This window comes from Harpegnathos saltator, unplaced genomic scaffold, assembly GCF_003227715.2.
Source record: "Harpegnathos saltator strain DR-91 unplaced genomic scaffold, Hsal_v8.6 scaffold93, whole genome shotgun sequence".
Classification (NCBI taxonomy): domain Eukaryota; kingdom Metazoa; phylum Arthropoda; class Insecta; order Hymenoptera; family Formicidae; genus Harpegnathos; species Harpegnathos saltator.
This window is the reverse complement of record NW_020230721.1, coordinates 121,618-135,758: the sequence shown is the minus strand read 5'-3', so window position 1 is coordinate 135,758 and position 14,141 is coordinate 121,618.

Genomic DNA, 14,141 nt, shown 5'->3' with positions numbered 1-14,141 from the left:
AAAAGCTCCCGGCCTCTAGACGTTGAGAGATTCATGTAAAATACGCACGTAAGGGCTTTGCTCCGTCGCGCGCCTTTCCCGAATACACCGCGAATACCCGATTACGGGAAGTAATTGTCGATTTTCTAGCTGCAGCGAGAGAAAAGCCGCGCTTTTTCAAGACTAAAGACCAGCCGCGGAATCAAGAAATAAAAGCAGAGTAGACGCGAAGTGAGAGGATCGCGCTGGATGCACCGGAAAATACATTTCCCACTTGCTTGCCGCGCAGATATTCGCGCGGGATATTGGCAGAAAGGAACGCTTTTCACGAAAACATACCGACGCTGGTATAAGTGGAAATTCGAAAGTGGAAAATCGCACCGCGATAGGAGTTTTACAAAGATTAAAGAATATATCCTTAAAGAAGATCCTTCTTCTCTCTTTCTATCTCCGCTAACTCACCGTGTGAGTTGCGTTCGCATCAATTTTGCCCTTTCAGCATAACGGAAATAGCAGCTAAGATAGGTAACGACATAAAAAGGTAAAAAAACAAGATAATATTAACAAGCAGATGGAAAGATATCTCTCGCTAGTTGCGAGAGACTAGAATTAAAGAATTACGACGCGACCGTACCGAGATTTGACCTGGCGACTGGCGATTTAACGGGAACATGCGACGCGAACATAGCTGCAGCGAATGACACAGCGGGGGGACGTGTCTCGATTTGCGAAGATGAAGAAACTGTTTGTTCCTTGTTTTTTCTCGCACGTGTGTACGAGACAACGGGGCGGTGCATTTGCAGGAATGTTGGCGGAATCTTAACGCACGGTACTGCCGTCTCACGTGCGACCGCGAGCCATTCCCTACAGATGAAAGAAAATGACCTGCCATGCGAACTCCAATCCTTTCGCAGAAGCGACGCGGCGGAATTGGCAATTATTTATCCTTCCGGCGTAGGGCCGCGGCAAAGACACGGTGGTCGACTAATTGCCAATTTCGCAGTAGCAGCAGGATTTACGCGGCAAATGAAGGTCGGTTGCGGATCCACCGACTAAGCCTGCTTAACCGCTTGTGCGTGTACAAACGCGCAGAATAGTGATCGAAATGCACTTGCGAGTTGCCTGTATCGATAACGTCAACTTGTCAGTCGGCATACCGGCCCATTATCAGGTGCGCGATCAACGCGAGCGCGACGAGTACGTCGCCGTCGTCCACGTCACCGCGACGCGCAACATCCTTCTGTCTCTCTCTTTATCCCGCCCCCCCCACCCACCTCTCTCTCTCTCTCTCTCTCTCTCTCTCTCTCTCTCTCTCTCTCACTCTCTCTCTCTCTCACGGTCAAACTACGCGACGAAATTATTACAGGCAGTAATTGATTCGGCGCGTCGGCGCGCATCGCTCGCGATTCAGGACGAAGCTTCTAAATTATTTTGTTACTCCGGCTGGTACTTCGCTTCAGTCCAGGGTACCCAGCTCGATACGTTTGCTATGCATACAAGCGGTCGACCGCCGGCTGCTTCATAATTTCGCAGCGGCTGCGATCGTTCGCTGAGCACACACACTTTTCGTATCTCCACTTTGCCAGGATATATACCTCCCCTCTCTCTCTCTCTTTCCCTCTTGTTCCCAACCCTCTCTCTCTTTCTCTATCTCTCAAACCCTAGCACTCTCTTTTTCTCTCTCTCTCTCTGTCCGTCTCTCACTCTCACTCCTTCTCCCTCGTTACCCGTGCGAGATCTTACATACGCGTACGTGATTCGCGTCTTCCTCGAGGGTCTCCGCTTTTCCCCCGCGGGGCCCCGAAATCACGGCTTCCACCATCGCGGTTCTAACTTGGCTGCGCTTAAAACGCGTACGTGCTCTTAGCTCTTTCCATCGGCGACATTACGAGCCTCCAGCCTCGTATCTCACCGCGCGAGCTGGATCACGTTCGGAAACTCGAGGTCCTCCGCGAGAGGGTACACTTTTCCTCCGACAGAAATAAACGCGCGACCGCGCGCTGTCACATTAGGATACGCGTTTGAACGACGTCCCGCGCGCCCCGCCGAGGTGTCACATAACACGTAGGTAGCATTTTTTAGCCGTGACTCGGAGTCGTGCCGTGGCCGTCATTCGCAAATGCCACTTGCGAGGAAACCGCGAGACGGAGGGGAGAGGCGGGGAAATACGCCGGACTGAAAAATATTCCGAACCATAATTCAAGAAGTTACGTTGCGCGTGCGCGCGCGCGCGCGCGCGCGCGCATATCGATACTTGGCCGGAATTCGATCGTAATTCCGGAGCGGGGCAACGCGCTAGCCGCGCGAAGGAAATCGTACGAACTTGGATAACATCGGAACTTTAACGCCCCGCCGTGGGGTAGGAAATTGCAAGCTGGTCGAATCATCTCGTAAACGGATGCGATACGAACGGCGGTACATATGCGGGCGTGGTTGCCGAATCTAAAAGTTCTGTGATAAATCCGACGAATTATCGGTCGTGAGAGCTACATCGCTGCGCGACTGCCTGTTTATGGCCGAATCTTGCCGTATTAGAATGTGAAACTTGGTTTATCCGGAAATAATTACGCGCCTTCTCGTGCTATTCCATCCGGTGAAACCGGAAAACTCTGCACTACGCTGTATGTGTGTGTGTGTGTGTGTGTAACGCACACAAACGCACTGACGCACACAGATAAAATAGTACGCTCTTTGTTCCAAAAATAACTCGCAGAGGTAATTCAATATACCATATATATGCCGTGGCCGTGGATCTAATCTTAATCGATAAGCGGTCAACTTATACGTAAGAGCACCTATGTAATTTCAGCCCAGGCGGTTCGCTACTCGCTCTCCGCTGAAATTTCATACGCATCGCTAATTAGGAACCAGTCACGAAGGGTGGCTCGACGTCCGTAAATTACGCGTTAAAATTACGTGCGCTATTATCGACGTGTCGCGTCAATGCAAATGTGTTTCGTTCTTCGTGTCGTCTCAATACGCGAGCGAACCGAGACAAAGACTAAAGAAAACGCACGAATTTCGACGCACGCAACTGCGACGCGGGCAACAATAGCGCGGACGATACCATCTCGATTATGAAGCACCCTTCGTTCAGCGTGGATTTATCGCGAGTATCGATATCGTTATTAACGCCGGCCACGTTAAACTCCAACGTCCAACGGCAATTTATAACCTCGAGAATCTCTTTGCGCAAATTGGCCCCCCCCCCTCCGACACTAATTATTTATGACTTCGTCGACCGATATTATCGTTCCTGAAACTGGGTTAGACGACATTAAGGTCAGCGTATCGTTGGATTCCGATCGTCGCGTAAGGTCCGCCTCCAGCCACCCCTCTTCCCTCAATTTCACGTGGATAGTCTACGAATTGCTCCGCCGAATGGGGGGGGGGCAGGACAACTATGTCGATCCACGTGCATCAGTATGCATGTATGCCGCACGGCTGCGATTACAGTACGACACAGCGGTGGAGGGAGTAGGGACGGAGGGTTGGAAATTGAAGAGGTGGGCGGGCAAGGGGCCGGAGGGGAATATTTGAACGTCAATGAGTTTACCGTACCACGTCACAAACGTTTGGCCAGTTTACAAATCCGATAATACCAAACGTCACCGATGACGCTGCTGTTTATGGATTATTGTGGCAATGTGCATTCAAGCGCGGACCCGAACCGACGTGCAAGATGGACGTGCGTTTGTTGCGTAATTTCAGCTGCGGTTGCGCACGGATGCAACCGGCACGGCACGGTACGGAATGTATTCTGCTTTACCGCGCGCTTTGCAAATTTTCCCGCCATGCCGGGAAAAAGAGAAGTAAAGAGAGACGGATGTGGAGAAGAGAACGAGAGAGAGAGAGAGAGAGAGAGAGAGAGAGAGAGAGAGAGAGAGAGAGAGAGAGAGAGAGAACCACCCTTATCGCGATCCTCACTAATGCTATCGATTTCATTTCCCTTTCGCCGCCCCGCTCGTCCGCGACAACGCAGCAAAAAATTCCACGACGCGTTATTGGTAATCGTTCGGCGCTCCTTAATCTGATTTTCTTCCGCGCGCGCCAGCCGATAGTTGGAAATTCATACCAGAGTCTCGGAGAATCCCGAGCGGACGACTGCTCGCTCTCGCGTTTGATTCGATCAGACAACAGAGAACGTTCCGTACGGTATGTACGTACATGCCAATCGCGATGCATACAAACACAATTCCTCCACATACATATTTCTGGCACAGTCGTGTGAACACAAATGCGCCTGCATCGGAAGGAGATATTGAGATTCAAACGTCGTACAAAATCATTTATAATCGACGACGGGATAATCGGATAACGGCACTTAAAGACTATAAAAGAACGCGGACGTGGCTGATTGATTGAATTGTTAATAATTTCTCGCGAAATTAATTGTTTCAGATAATGCACTGTAACAGCGCGAATTTAATGAGAAAGCAGCGCGAGCGCAAATTAAACATAAATATAATGGATCTTACAGACATAAAGGCGGCGCGGCGGCGGCGGCGGCTACCAGAAACAAAGTGCGCAAAAAATTCGGCACGTACAATTCACGCTCTCTGAATTCGCCGGGTAAGAGAGATTTCAAGCGGGATTATGCAAAACCGATTTAGTAAAGGCTATAATAGTAAGGGACCGTACGATACGTGAGCTGATAATGTGAGGGACGAGCTGTGGGAAGTGCATTGTCTTGTTCTCAAGCCGGGCAAGGTTTCTGCGGTTCAGTTTTTCAAGCGTCTTTTTTCTTGAGAAATTCGACGCGAGGGGCGCGCAGCAGCACGCTGCCCCTATTAGATATAAGAGCTATTTCTAAAGAACCGTATTACGCGTAGTTTGAATAATTAAATGAGTGCCGTCGTGCGTCGGACGAGAGGCAAGCAAATCGCACTGCTCGCCAGTCGTTGTTAAAATAACGTTTATTCACGGAAAGAGATGCAGACGCATTCGAAAGCGAGATGGCACGTATTGAAATGCTAAATTTGCGATTCGCTGAAAGCTGTATTTTTAGATAGAATTCTCATAAATATCCATGAATATCTTTAGACATCCCTAGAATCTCTTCGTCGCGCGCGTTGTATCGCACAAACGCACCTTTCCATTTATCTTCCATATTCTTGCCGATTTCCATTTTAATGATGTCATCGATTTTGAACGCTCGCGATATTTTCAACGATCGTGCGCGATATGATGCGAGAAAATTTTATTATTGATTTTATAAATGGCCATTCTCAAAATGTCTGAAATCCACTGAATAACACTGCGTGAAGGTTTCATTCAAGTGGGAGATAATTTACTGACGAGATACCGGTCCAGGTACCAATTTTCAGTGCATTATTAAATGATCAATATCGCATATTAATATCCTTAATGTATGTGTGATAAAAGTACCGTGTGATGAAAGACTTGTTGCTATGCAACAAATCGTCACGCTGTAGTTGTGTTATTAATCATCGTCTCGATAGCAATAATTGGCAAATAATGTTTTCATCAAAAATATATATACACACACACACACACACACATGTCAGGGATATTAATGTGTACCAATTATTATCAATGTTACAACACACGCGCGCGTATATATATTAGTGTTTATTATTATAAAGATAATCTCTATTGAGTTCACGTCTCTATTTCCTTCATCATTTTAATTGGAAAAGCAATATTAAAGCATAGTAGAGATTCGCATAGTAAAGTATTGGCCCACTGCCGAAACATGCAAGCCTTTTTCCGGTAGCGTATCGGTATCTCGCCAGTTTCCAGTACTGACCGAATGTACACGATTCCCTACGATACGACGACAACGTCATTGACCATCATGTGCGCGTAGATACGAATGATTTATTAGTGTATCGACTCATCCTATCCTCCTACTCTCGTGCTATCGCGTGCGACATTTTATATCGAGATTATTATAGTCGGCTACGTTATCACAGTTTAGCAAAAGGACGCGTGTTAAAATGACACTTTTTATCCCAACGTAATTTAATTAAATGGATCGAGGAAGGAATTAAATGGACCGAGTAATCGCCAAAAAACGCGAGATACGGAGGGTAAAGAATTTTTATGGCGTCACCGTGTATCTTGGAATATATTTCTCTTCGCTTATCTATCGATCTGTGTAAAACGGCTTTTCCAAGTTATTTTCCAAATTATCTTATCACCCACGGGCGTGTACTTTCCTCTTAAAAATGCGTCATGTTCACTTCCACGTGATATGTGGATATTACCCAGAACGCGTGAAAAAATTAATGTACGCGCGAGAGAGACGGGACTAGATGCAATCGATGCCGTTGATGACTTAGCGAACGGTTGGATTTTATGAAGCACTTGTCCGAAAGTTTGCTTATCTCTCTCAGAGTCGCGTCTTTTTTTGTTTACGAGTTTGTTTATCGAGCTCATCTCCACATCTGTCAGCGACAAGCCGCACCGATGTCTAGAGTCGCTCGAATTTGTAATAAACTTTCTCCGTAAAGAGACTCGCGCTCGAGACTCGACTCTTTCGCCGTGATCTTTTTATTTTTATGTAAACTACACATAAAGTTGCTTGCCACCGTCTTACGTTCCGGGAAGTTACTTTCTTTCTGGTTGCATCGCGCGGCACGATGCATTCTAGACCTTCGTTTGGTACGTGGGGCAGCAGCAGGACGAGGAGACGGGAGGGAGGTTAACAACTGCTTGATATCACCCCTCGAAGTTGCATCAGGATCTCGAAGAAACTAGTTTCGCAAAAGTTTCACCGAGTGAGAGAGAATCGGAGGGTGTGGGTGCGCGAAGTACATCCCAAAGTACTGCGTACGTACATGTACATCGAAAATGTATAAAATCATGGTGTAACGCGATGTACGTAAATCTGATAGCATCTGATAACAGCGGTTGATAGGAGCGCCGAGTGTAATTAACGTTAAAGAATCGCGCGTCAGAAATTTCGGCTCGCGCTTGAAATTCATGCTGGATTTAAACGAGTAAAAGTGAAACGAGCGGCTTATCTCATTAATAATCCGACTCATCCCCTTAATCCTGATTATCCGTTAATAAATATTTTGGCAGACGTTAAATGCAATTACAGAGAGAGAGAGAGAGAGAGAGAGAGAGAGAGAGAGAGAGAGAGAGAGAGAGAGGAACGAGTGTGCCTTGTGTGCGTAACGTGTATTTAAAACGACGCTAAAAACGACTTTAAAAAACGACGCTTGGCACGCAATCTTTCGGCAGAATTGCACGTGGAGATTCTAACGAAGCTTCTGCCGGCGGGCCGCGATATACGACTCGGCACGGCGCGCGGTGGTCCGAAGCAATCCGGTCTCGCGGCGAGCTAGCGGACACGCGTGACACGTCCGAGCTTTATAGGTAGGTAGTCGCCGAATGAAATATCGATCCGCTTTGTCGTGGCGTGCGTGTACTTTTGTAGAGAATGAGCTCTGGCGCGCATTATTTACAGATGATGCCTCCGTGGGATGGACAATAATTGCATTTCGGTAAACGGTCAGAGCTGCGCCGTTGCGGCGTCCGTTGAATAGTATCAAAGTAGAATTCAGTATCAATTCCCATATTTAATTGAAAATACAAAACACAATGGGCGGAAGTGGGCATGGTGCTTCTCGCGTTTAATCTCAATCGTTTGTACATATTAGCATATTCCATTTGCTTCCTCGGCTTCGTTCCCACCGCGGTCGATATAAAGACGAGTGGATGCATGTTGTTTTCTCTCTCAGCCCGAGTCAAAATTCTATTCTGCGTTCTCTGCACAATTCTACGAATCACGAGTCCCTGTTGCAAATACCCGAGATAGATCTTTGGGATTCGTGGTTGCGCCACATGTATCCTCCAAACTTAGTGATCGTAAAATTGGTGACTCGACACGAAAAAGCCTAGGCAAGACAGCGCGACAGAGTACCTACGGGAGACTTTCGAATCTCAAGACCCATCCACCAACTGTGCGAAGGAAATAGCCAATAGACAAGCAAATCCACACACAGAGAATAGTAGATACAAACAGATCATAAGAAAATATAGCTGCGAAGCAAGTGCGGCTTAGGAATATTCTTTCGACGATACTGACCGCTGCGCTGCGCTGCGCAGCATCGTCATAAAAGATCGCGCGGTGTAATAAAGACAGGCGTTCATAACATCCGGATTTTCCAAGCGTCGGAGTCCGCCAAACGCAACCCTCACATTTACTTTTAAACTTGCGTCATATATAATACTATCCTTTCCAGAGTTCCCCTTGCAACTCTAGAAAAAATCTCCTCCAATGAGGAGAGGACACGACCATCCTCTTCCCACTATTTTAGCTATGAAGAGAAACTACATCTCGGAAACCTATACCAATCTCTTTCACTAGCACTCTTCTCACGCACTGATCCTTCTCTATCCTCCTCCTCCTCCTCCTCCTCTTCCTCCAGCATCTTAATGGCTACAATCTCACTCTTATCCTCCTCCTCGAATCAAAATCCATAATGAAATGCTGAATTTTCGAGCATCACTCTTCTCTCTTCTGAAACTCCACCCTGTCTTCAGAATTTCAATTTCACCTCTAGAATTCATACCCTCTCTCTCCTAAAATATATTCTACGACACGGTACTTCGTCTCAGAATCTTCAAATATCCTCAGAATACACCTCGAACGTGATACAACTAAAGCAATATTTCCGAAATTACAGGAATATGAAATCAAGTACATAACTTGTATCAAGAAATTTTCAATAAAGTTTCAATAAAACGATCGACGCGAATCAACTATATGTAGCACGCAAAGACAATAGCTTGTTATACCAAAAATTTTCCACAGGTCTGTAAAAAAGTTCGATGGAATTTGCGCGATTAATGCAGAATTCAAATGCAACTCAGGATATAGATGTGGTTATAGGTCAGCGAAAAAAATAAAAAAAAACATCCCTGCTCTCGATCGCTTATATTTTATAAGGGGAAACGTAACTTCTCTTTCTCTCTCTCTCTCTCTCTCTCTCTCTCTCTCTCTCTCTCACTCTCTCTCACTCTCTCCGAGCGTTTGCTCTGGCGGAAATTCCCGTCCCTCGTTATCCGTTCTCCCTGGATTCAAAGGTTTTTCGAAAATTCCCTGAAGCGGTAGAAGCGGCACGGTTGTGATTTCTCTATTCCGTCGGCCGCGTGTATGTATATCAAGCGGCACGTAACTTTCGCGGAAAGTTTAATAACGTTCGAGAGAAGATTGAAATTAGCCCGGCGTGGGGCGAATTTTACGCGTGCACGAACTCGGACAGCCTTACGGCGCATAATATGCGTATTATTATGCACAGCAGTCGAATCTGGTAGACCAAGGTGTAAGTGCGTGATATGTTATTCCGGCAATGGTATGTTTCAGGGCGGAAACTCCAAGGGGAAGTCACTTACGAGACGAATAATCCGCGCGTGCGCGTGCAGCTGAAGCTCGACGATATCGCGATAAATTCGCGAGCTCCGCAATCTCCTGGCGCTGTGAGACACGCTTATTAACACAGAACGGTTAACTCTTCCTGCACGACCGCAATTAAACGATTGATACGCCGGTGAGCCAGCACTCCCGTCTCCGGTTTCGTCGTTCAGCTCTGCCGGGATATATTCGCGCGTACGTCGATATATCCCGCCGAAACATTTAAATATTCCTATTACGCGACAACACACAAGTCGCGAATCGACATTGTCACTCGAGACTAATATCGTCGCGCTAACATCGAATCAGGATCGTCATCCTGGTGCTCAATGTCTCATAAAAAACGTCGCTTAATACGTGAAATATCGTCTCCTCGCCGATCGATCGTGAGCTTAATCGAGGGGCGAGTTAAAACGATACAATTTTCGACATCGAACCCTCTCCTTGCGGGGAACTCGACATTCCGGACGTCGCGAGACACTCGCACGCGATTCCGCATGCTCGGGAATGATAAAAAAGGCCACGACACGCGCATCCGCTCGCTCTCGGAAACGACTCGAAAACGACGTACGCGCGCGCAGTGTGTTAGAATGCGTACTTTGCATACGTACACCCGATATCGATCACGACGCACTGCAATAATGCATTGTTGTCCCGCGTCGCCTTTTCCACCGCTCAACGCACAATAGATGCTTCGTTTTTGACGTTTTTGACCTATATTGCCAATTCCGCAGATGAATCCATTCAATAACGCGGAACAAGAAAAACGTGCTCGCCGCCGCCGCCGCCGCCGCCGCCTCCGCGGTACTCGCACCTCTCGTACGAAAATAGCTATTCGCATTCATTGCGATAAAAATAGAGCGAGATAGAGCGACAACAAGGCAATCATATCGCTTATCGCTAAGACGCGTTCGCGCAAGTAAAGCGGAGGTGGAAAGGTCTACACCTGGCGCATCAATCTACGAGCAAGAAATCAGCTAATTGTTCGTGAAGCAACAAGAAAACCTTGAGAGAGCGAGAATCGATAAATCGAACGCAAGACCATGATGTTGAACAAAACAAAACAAATCAATACGTCTCAGCGAGATATGCAAATATTCGTATGAATATTCAGAGCCGCAAACTCTTGCGCTCTCAACGTCTTCACTTTCTTTTGCATACAAAAGACACCATTCTCCGATTAGAGTATCACTATTAGAAATCCGAGCTCGATCATCGTCTGTTAATTTTTAAGAGACGTCACTTAACGGTCGTTTACTCTCGACTCGCACGTTCGCGGTTATAACGCGGGTATAAACGCACCCGAGTTCGGACAATCTGTCTCGTGAAATCAGTATCGTATGGGCAACATTGAAATAAAATACAAAAAATTATTCCCCGAGATATCCCGATACCACCGACCTATGCTTTTAGCCGGCGTAAATTTCAGCCATCAACCCATCGCCATTGTTTTCAATTATAGACGCAACCGTTGACAGTTCTGCGCGCGCGTGCGAGTCTAAAACTCAAGTTCATCGCGCACAGCAGCAGGTAAGAAATTTCAGTCTCGATGGTTTAAGAGTAACATAACGAGAGAACAAGTTTCAAGTAGTGCAGCGAGTGGCGAAACCGCCGTTCCAGGATAGAAGCAACAATTACTGGATTCAGAGGGCGAAAACCGCATTTACGTTAATTTGTACCTCGCGCTTCGCGTGATATATGGAGGATTATCGGAAACCTTTAACCTTCGCCCATGATTTACGCCACTCGAAGAAGTTTCCATAGACGGAGGAAAAGGGAGAGGGCGGGGAAGAGAGAGAGAGAGAGAGAGAGAGAGAGAGAGAGAACGAGAGAGAGAGAGAGAGAGAGAGAGAGAGAGAGAGAGAGAGAAAGAGAGAGAGAGAGAGAGAAAGAGATCCCGTATACTTTGTCGGAAACACGCTCGCGCGTAACCGATCTGACCGAATAAAACTGCAACCGCGCGAAATTGCATTAAACGCGGCTGTTAATTATCTTAATATGCACATTAGATAGCACATATTAATACCGCCGCCAGAACTTAGTAATACGTCCGGTCATAAAATTACCGCGCGATATATATTACGCGATTACTATTTTTATGCCCCTTACGACACTTTTAACTTAAGCCACACGCCGCGTGTGCATGCAAAAGATAATAATATAGTGATTGATAGACTGTAGATAGATGGCGGACCACGAGATACTCTAAATTCCGGAAAAGCACTGCAGTAATGGTGGTGGTAATAAAAACGCGAAAAAAGCTCGCGGAGTTCACAGATAAGCGCGACGGGATGTATTATTATAGCGCAGCATGAGGGAGCAAACATTGTCACTGACAGCTTTGTCGGAGAATAAAAATTTGGAGGTACGCGCTTCACTTCTAATTATTAACAAGCGTTGCATAGCGAATAACCTGCGTAACAGTGCAGCAACTCTGAAAAATTGCGGCGAATTAATTATTTTATTCCGCTTTTTAGTCGTTAGTGCAGATCATCCGGTCGCAAACAAACGTTACATCCCGCAGCGGCCGTTGACGTTGCCTCCCTATTGTCTCTCACAAAAATGTCTCGCAAATTGATAGAAAAGCTTAATGACTCCGTAAACACTTGGTAATGTAACAAAAAATTACTACTTCAGTCCGTAATGCTCGTGTTATTTTATTATGCGCTTTTGACAACGCTAAGCTCGCTTAATGTGTAGGGAGACCAATGCATGTTGCCGCTAAATCCGCTGGTTGCTGGTATTAAGTCACGTGTATTACGCGTCAGAATACATTTCCAGCTTGCCAGCACACACAATCCGCGTTTGTGCGAATAATAAATATAACCATCAGAGACAATGCAATATCGCGTATGTTTGATCTAACACACGGCAGCGAAAAATCTGGCATTCATCGAAATCATTTTGAATCTTCACCGGACGCCATTTAATAACCGGATTAACGCGGACGAAATTTCGCGGACGTGTGCGACGCAAAAGCGATCTATCGAAACAAGTGCCTCTCCGCACAGAATCGCCGCGCGTTATAGCCAGAATTCAACGTTTAATCGATTTATGACCGTCAATCATTGGCCGAAAATCCGTCACTCAGTACAGGACATCCCCGTCCTACATTATCGGAAAATGATCGGACCGTCACGCACGCAGCGCGGTTGGAAAATTTTAAGAGTAACTTTTTGCTTATGATTTGATCTCACAGCGCAACAGACGGGAAATTGGACTGTCTGCAATGCGATTCGTTTCTTTCCGATTCTCGCGAGTCAAAATTGAAATCACGCTTTCCACGGTAGATTCATTTTTTGCTCCAAACCAAAAATTTCGATCGATGACCTAAAAACGCCCACTACTCAATCAGAGACGGTGAGAAGAAGTTTCAGCTTTCGAGTGCAATTTGTCCCAAGTCACTGTGACTTTCGGTGTGGAGATATCGAGAATCGTTTGATGAGGACCGAGACCCGGTCCACAATGTAGTGCGTCGCTCGTTTTTTTCTTTTTTTTTTTTCCCGGAGCGAACCGTCGTTCATGAAGGAGCTGTGAAGTCAGCGGCGCGAACACACTACAATGTACTACGCGTACGCCGTTTGTTGACGGCAAGTACCGCACGCCGCTTATAAAAACTTCCAACGCTTCGAACATTCGTATCTCGGCGGAAAATCAACGTACGAACGTGAAACAAGCGCCATTCTTCTCGACATTTTGCGCGACACACGTTTGCACTCGTCGCATATGCTCTTGCGTCATAAAACGTATTCATGCGTGCAATTATGACACGTAGCACACGCGGCGATATATCATTTTACGGATACAGCGGAATATACTCAGAAATACGGAAATAGTGTAGAGAATTTTTGCAGAGAGAAAAAAATAACACGCGAGCGCGATCGCACAAGTGATCAGAGGGGTCAATATTGCACGGAGGCGCTAGGCGAGAAATTCGCTTTTCCACGCTTTCCAATCTACGATCGCTGAAGTTCGGCCAAGGATCTGTTTTGCCGGTGTCGAAGCCGAGCTAACGTCCGATTGTAATTCAATGCTGAGCCGATACTGGCTCGCTGCTAGTGACGGGCCGATATCGAAAATCCAGCATCTCGTAATGACTCGACGCTCGGGGTCGATCGTAAAACCATATGTGGAATAACAAGGGTATCGATTAGCGTTGCGATCTTTGCACTGAAGCCCGCAATGAAACGCGCGCGTACGATAACACGGACGAAAAGGAGGAAGCGCGACCCTGCGCCTCATCTCGCGCTCGAGTAGTTTCCGTGTCGAGTCGAGCCGGGGATTGTAAAGTTCCCGAGGAATTGGCCATTGCACGTGCCGACCTTCGGGGGCCCGAGACACAAACATCGCGCCGACGAGGACTCAAATTGAACCGGAATCGACGAGAGGACATGTAGCGGACACGAGTGCAGCTCCACTCGTGTAGTAGGCGCTAAGCTGACTTAGCTGCTCGGGAAATTACCCGAGAAAACGTAAAAATATCAAGAGCACTTCGTGCATATGTATCCCGAGTATCTTTATAGTTCTCTGCGAACAGACTCTCGTCTTCCTTTTACAACGCATAACGATCCCTCGAAAACGCGGCTGGCGCGCAAATCCGCTCTACACGAGTGCACGTTACCATCGTTAAGCCGTAAAGACGAAAGAAGGATGCCGGGAACAGTGTAAGTTTCCATGCCATTTTTAGGACCTCGAGCGCTTTGGTGGTTTCACGAGGACGAGGTGGCATTCGCTTAAAGTCGCGCAGTTATTCCGCAGCTTAGACTGTAAATGT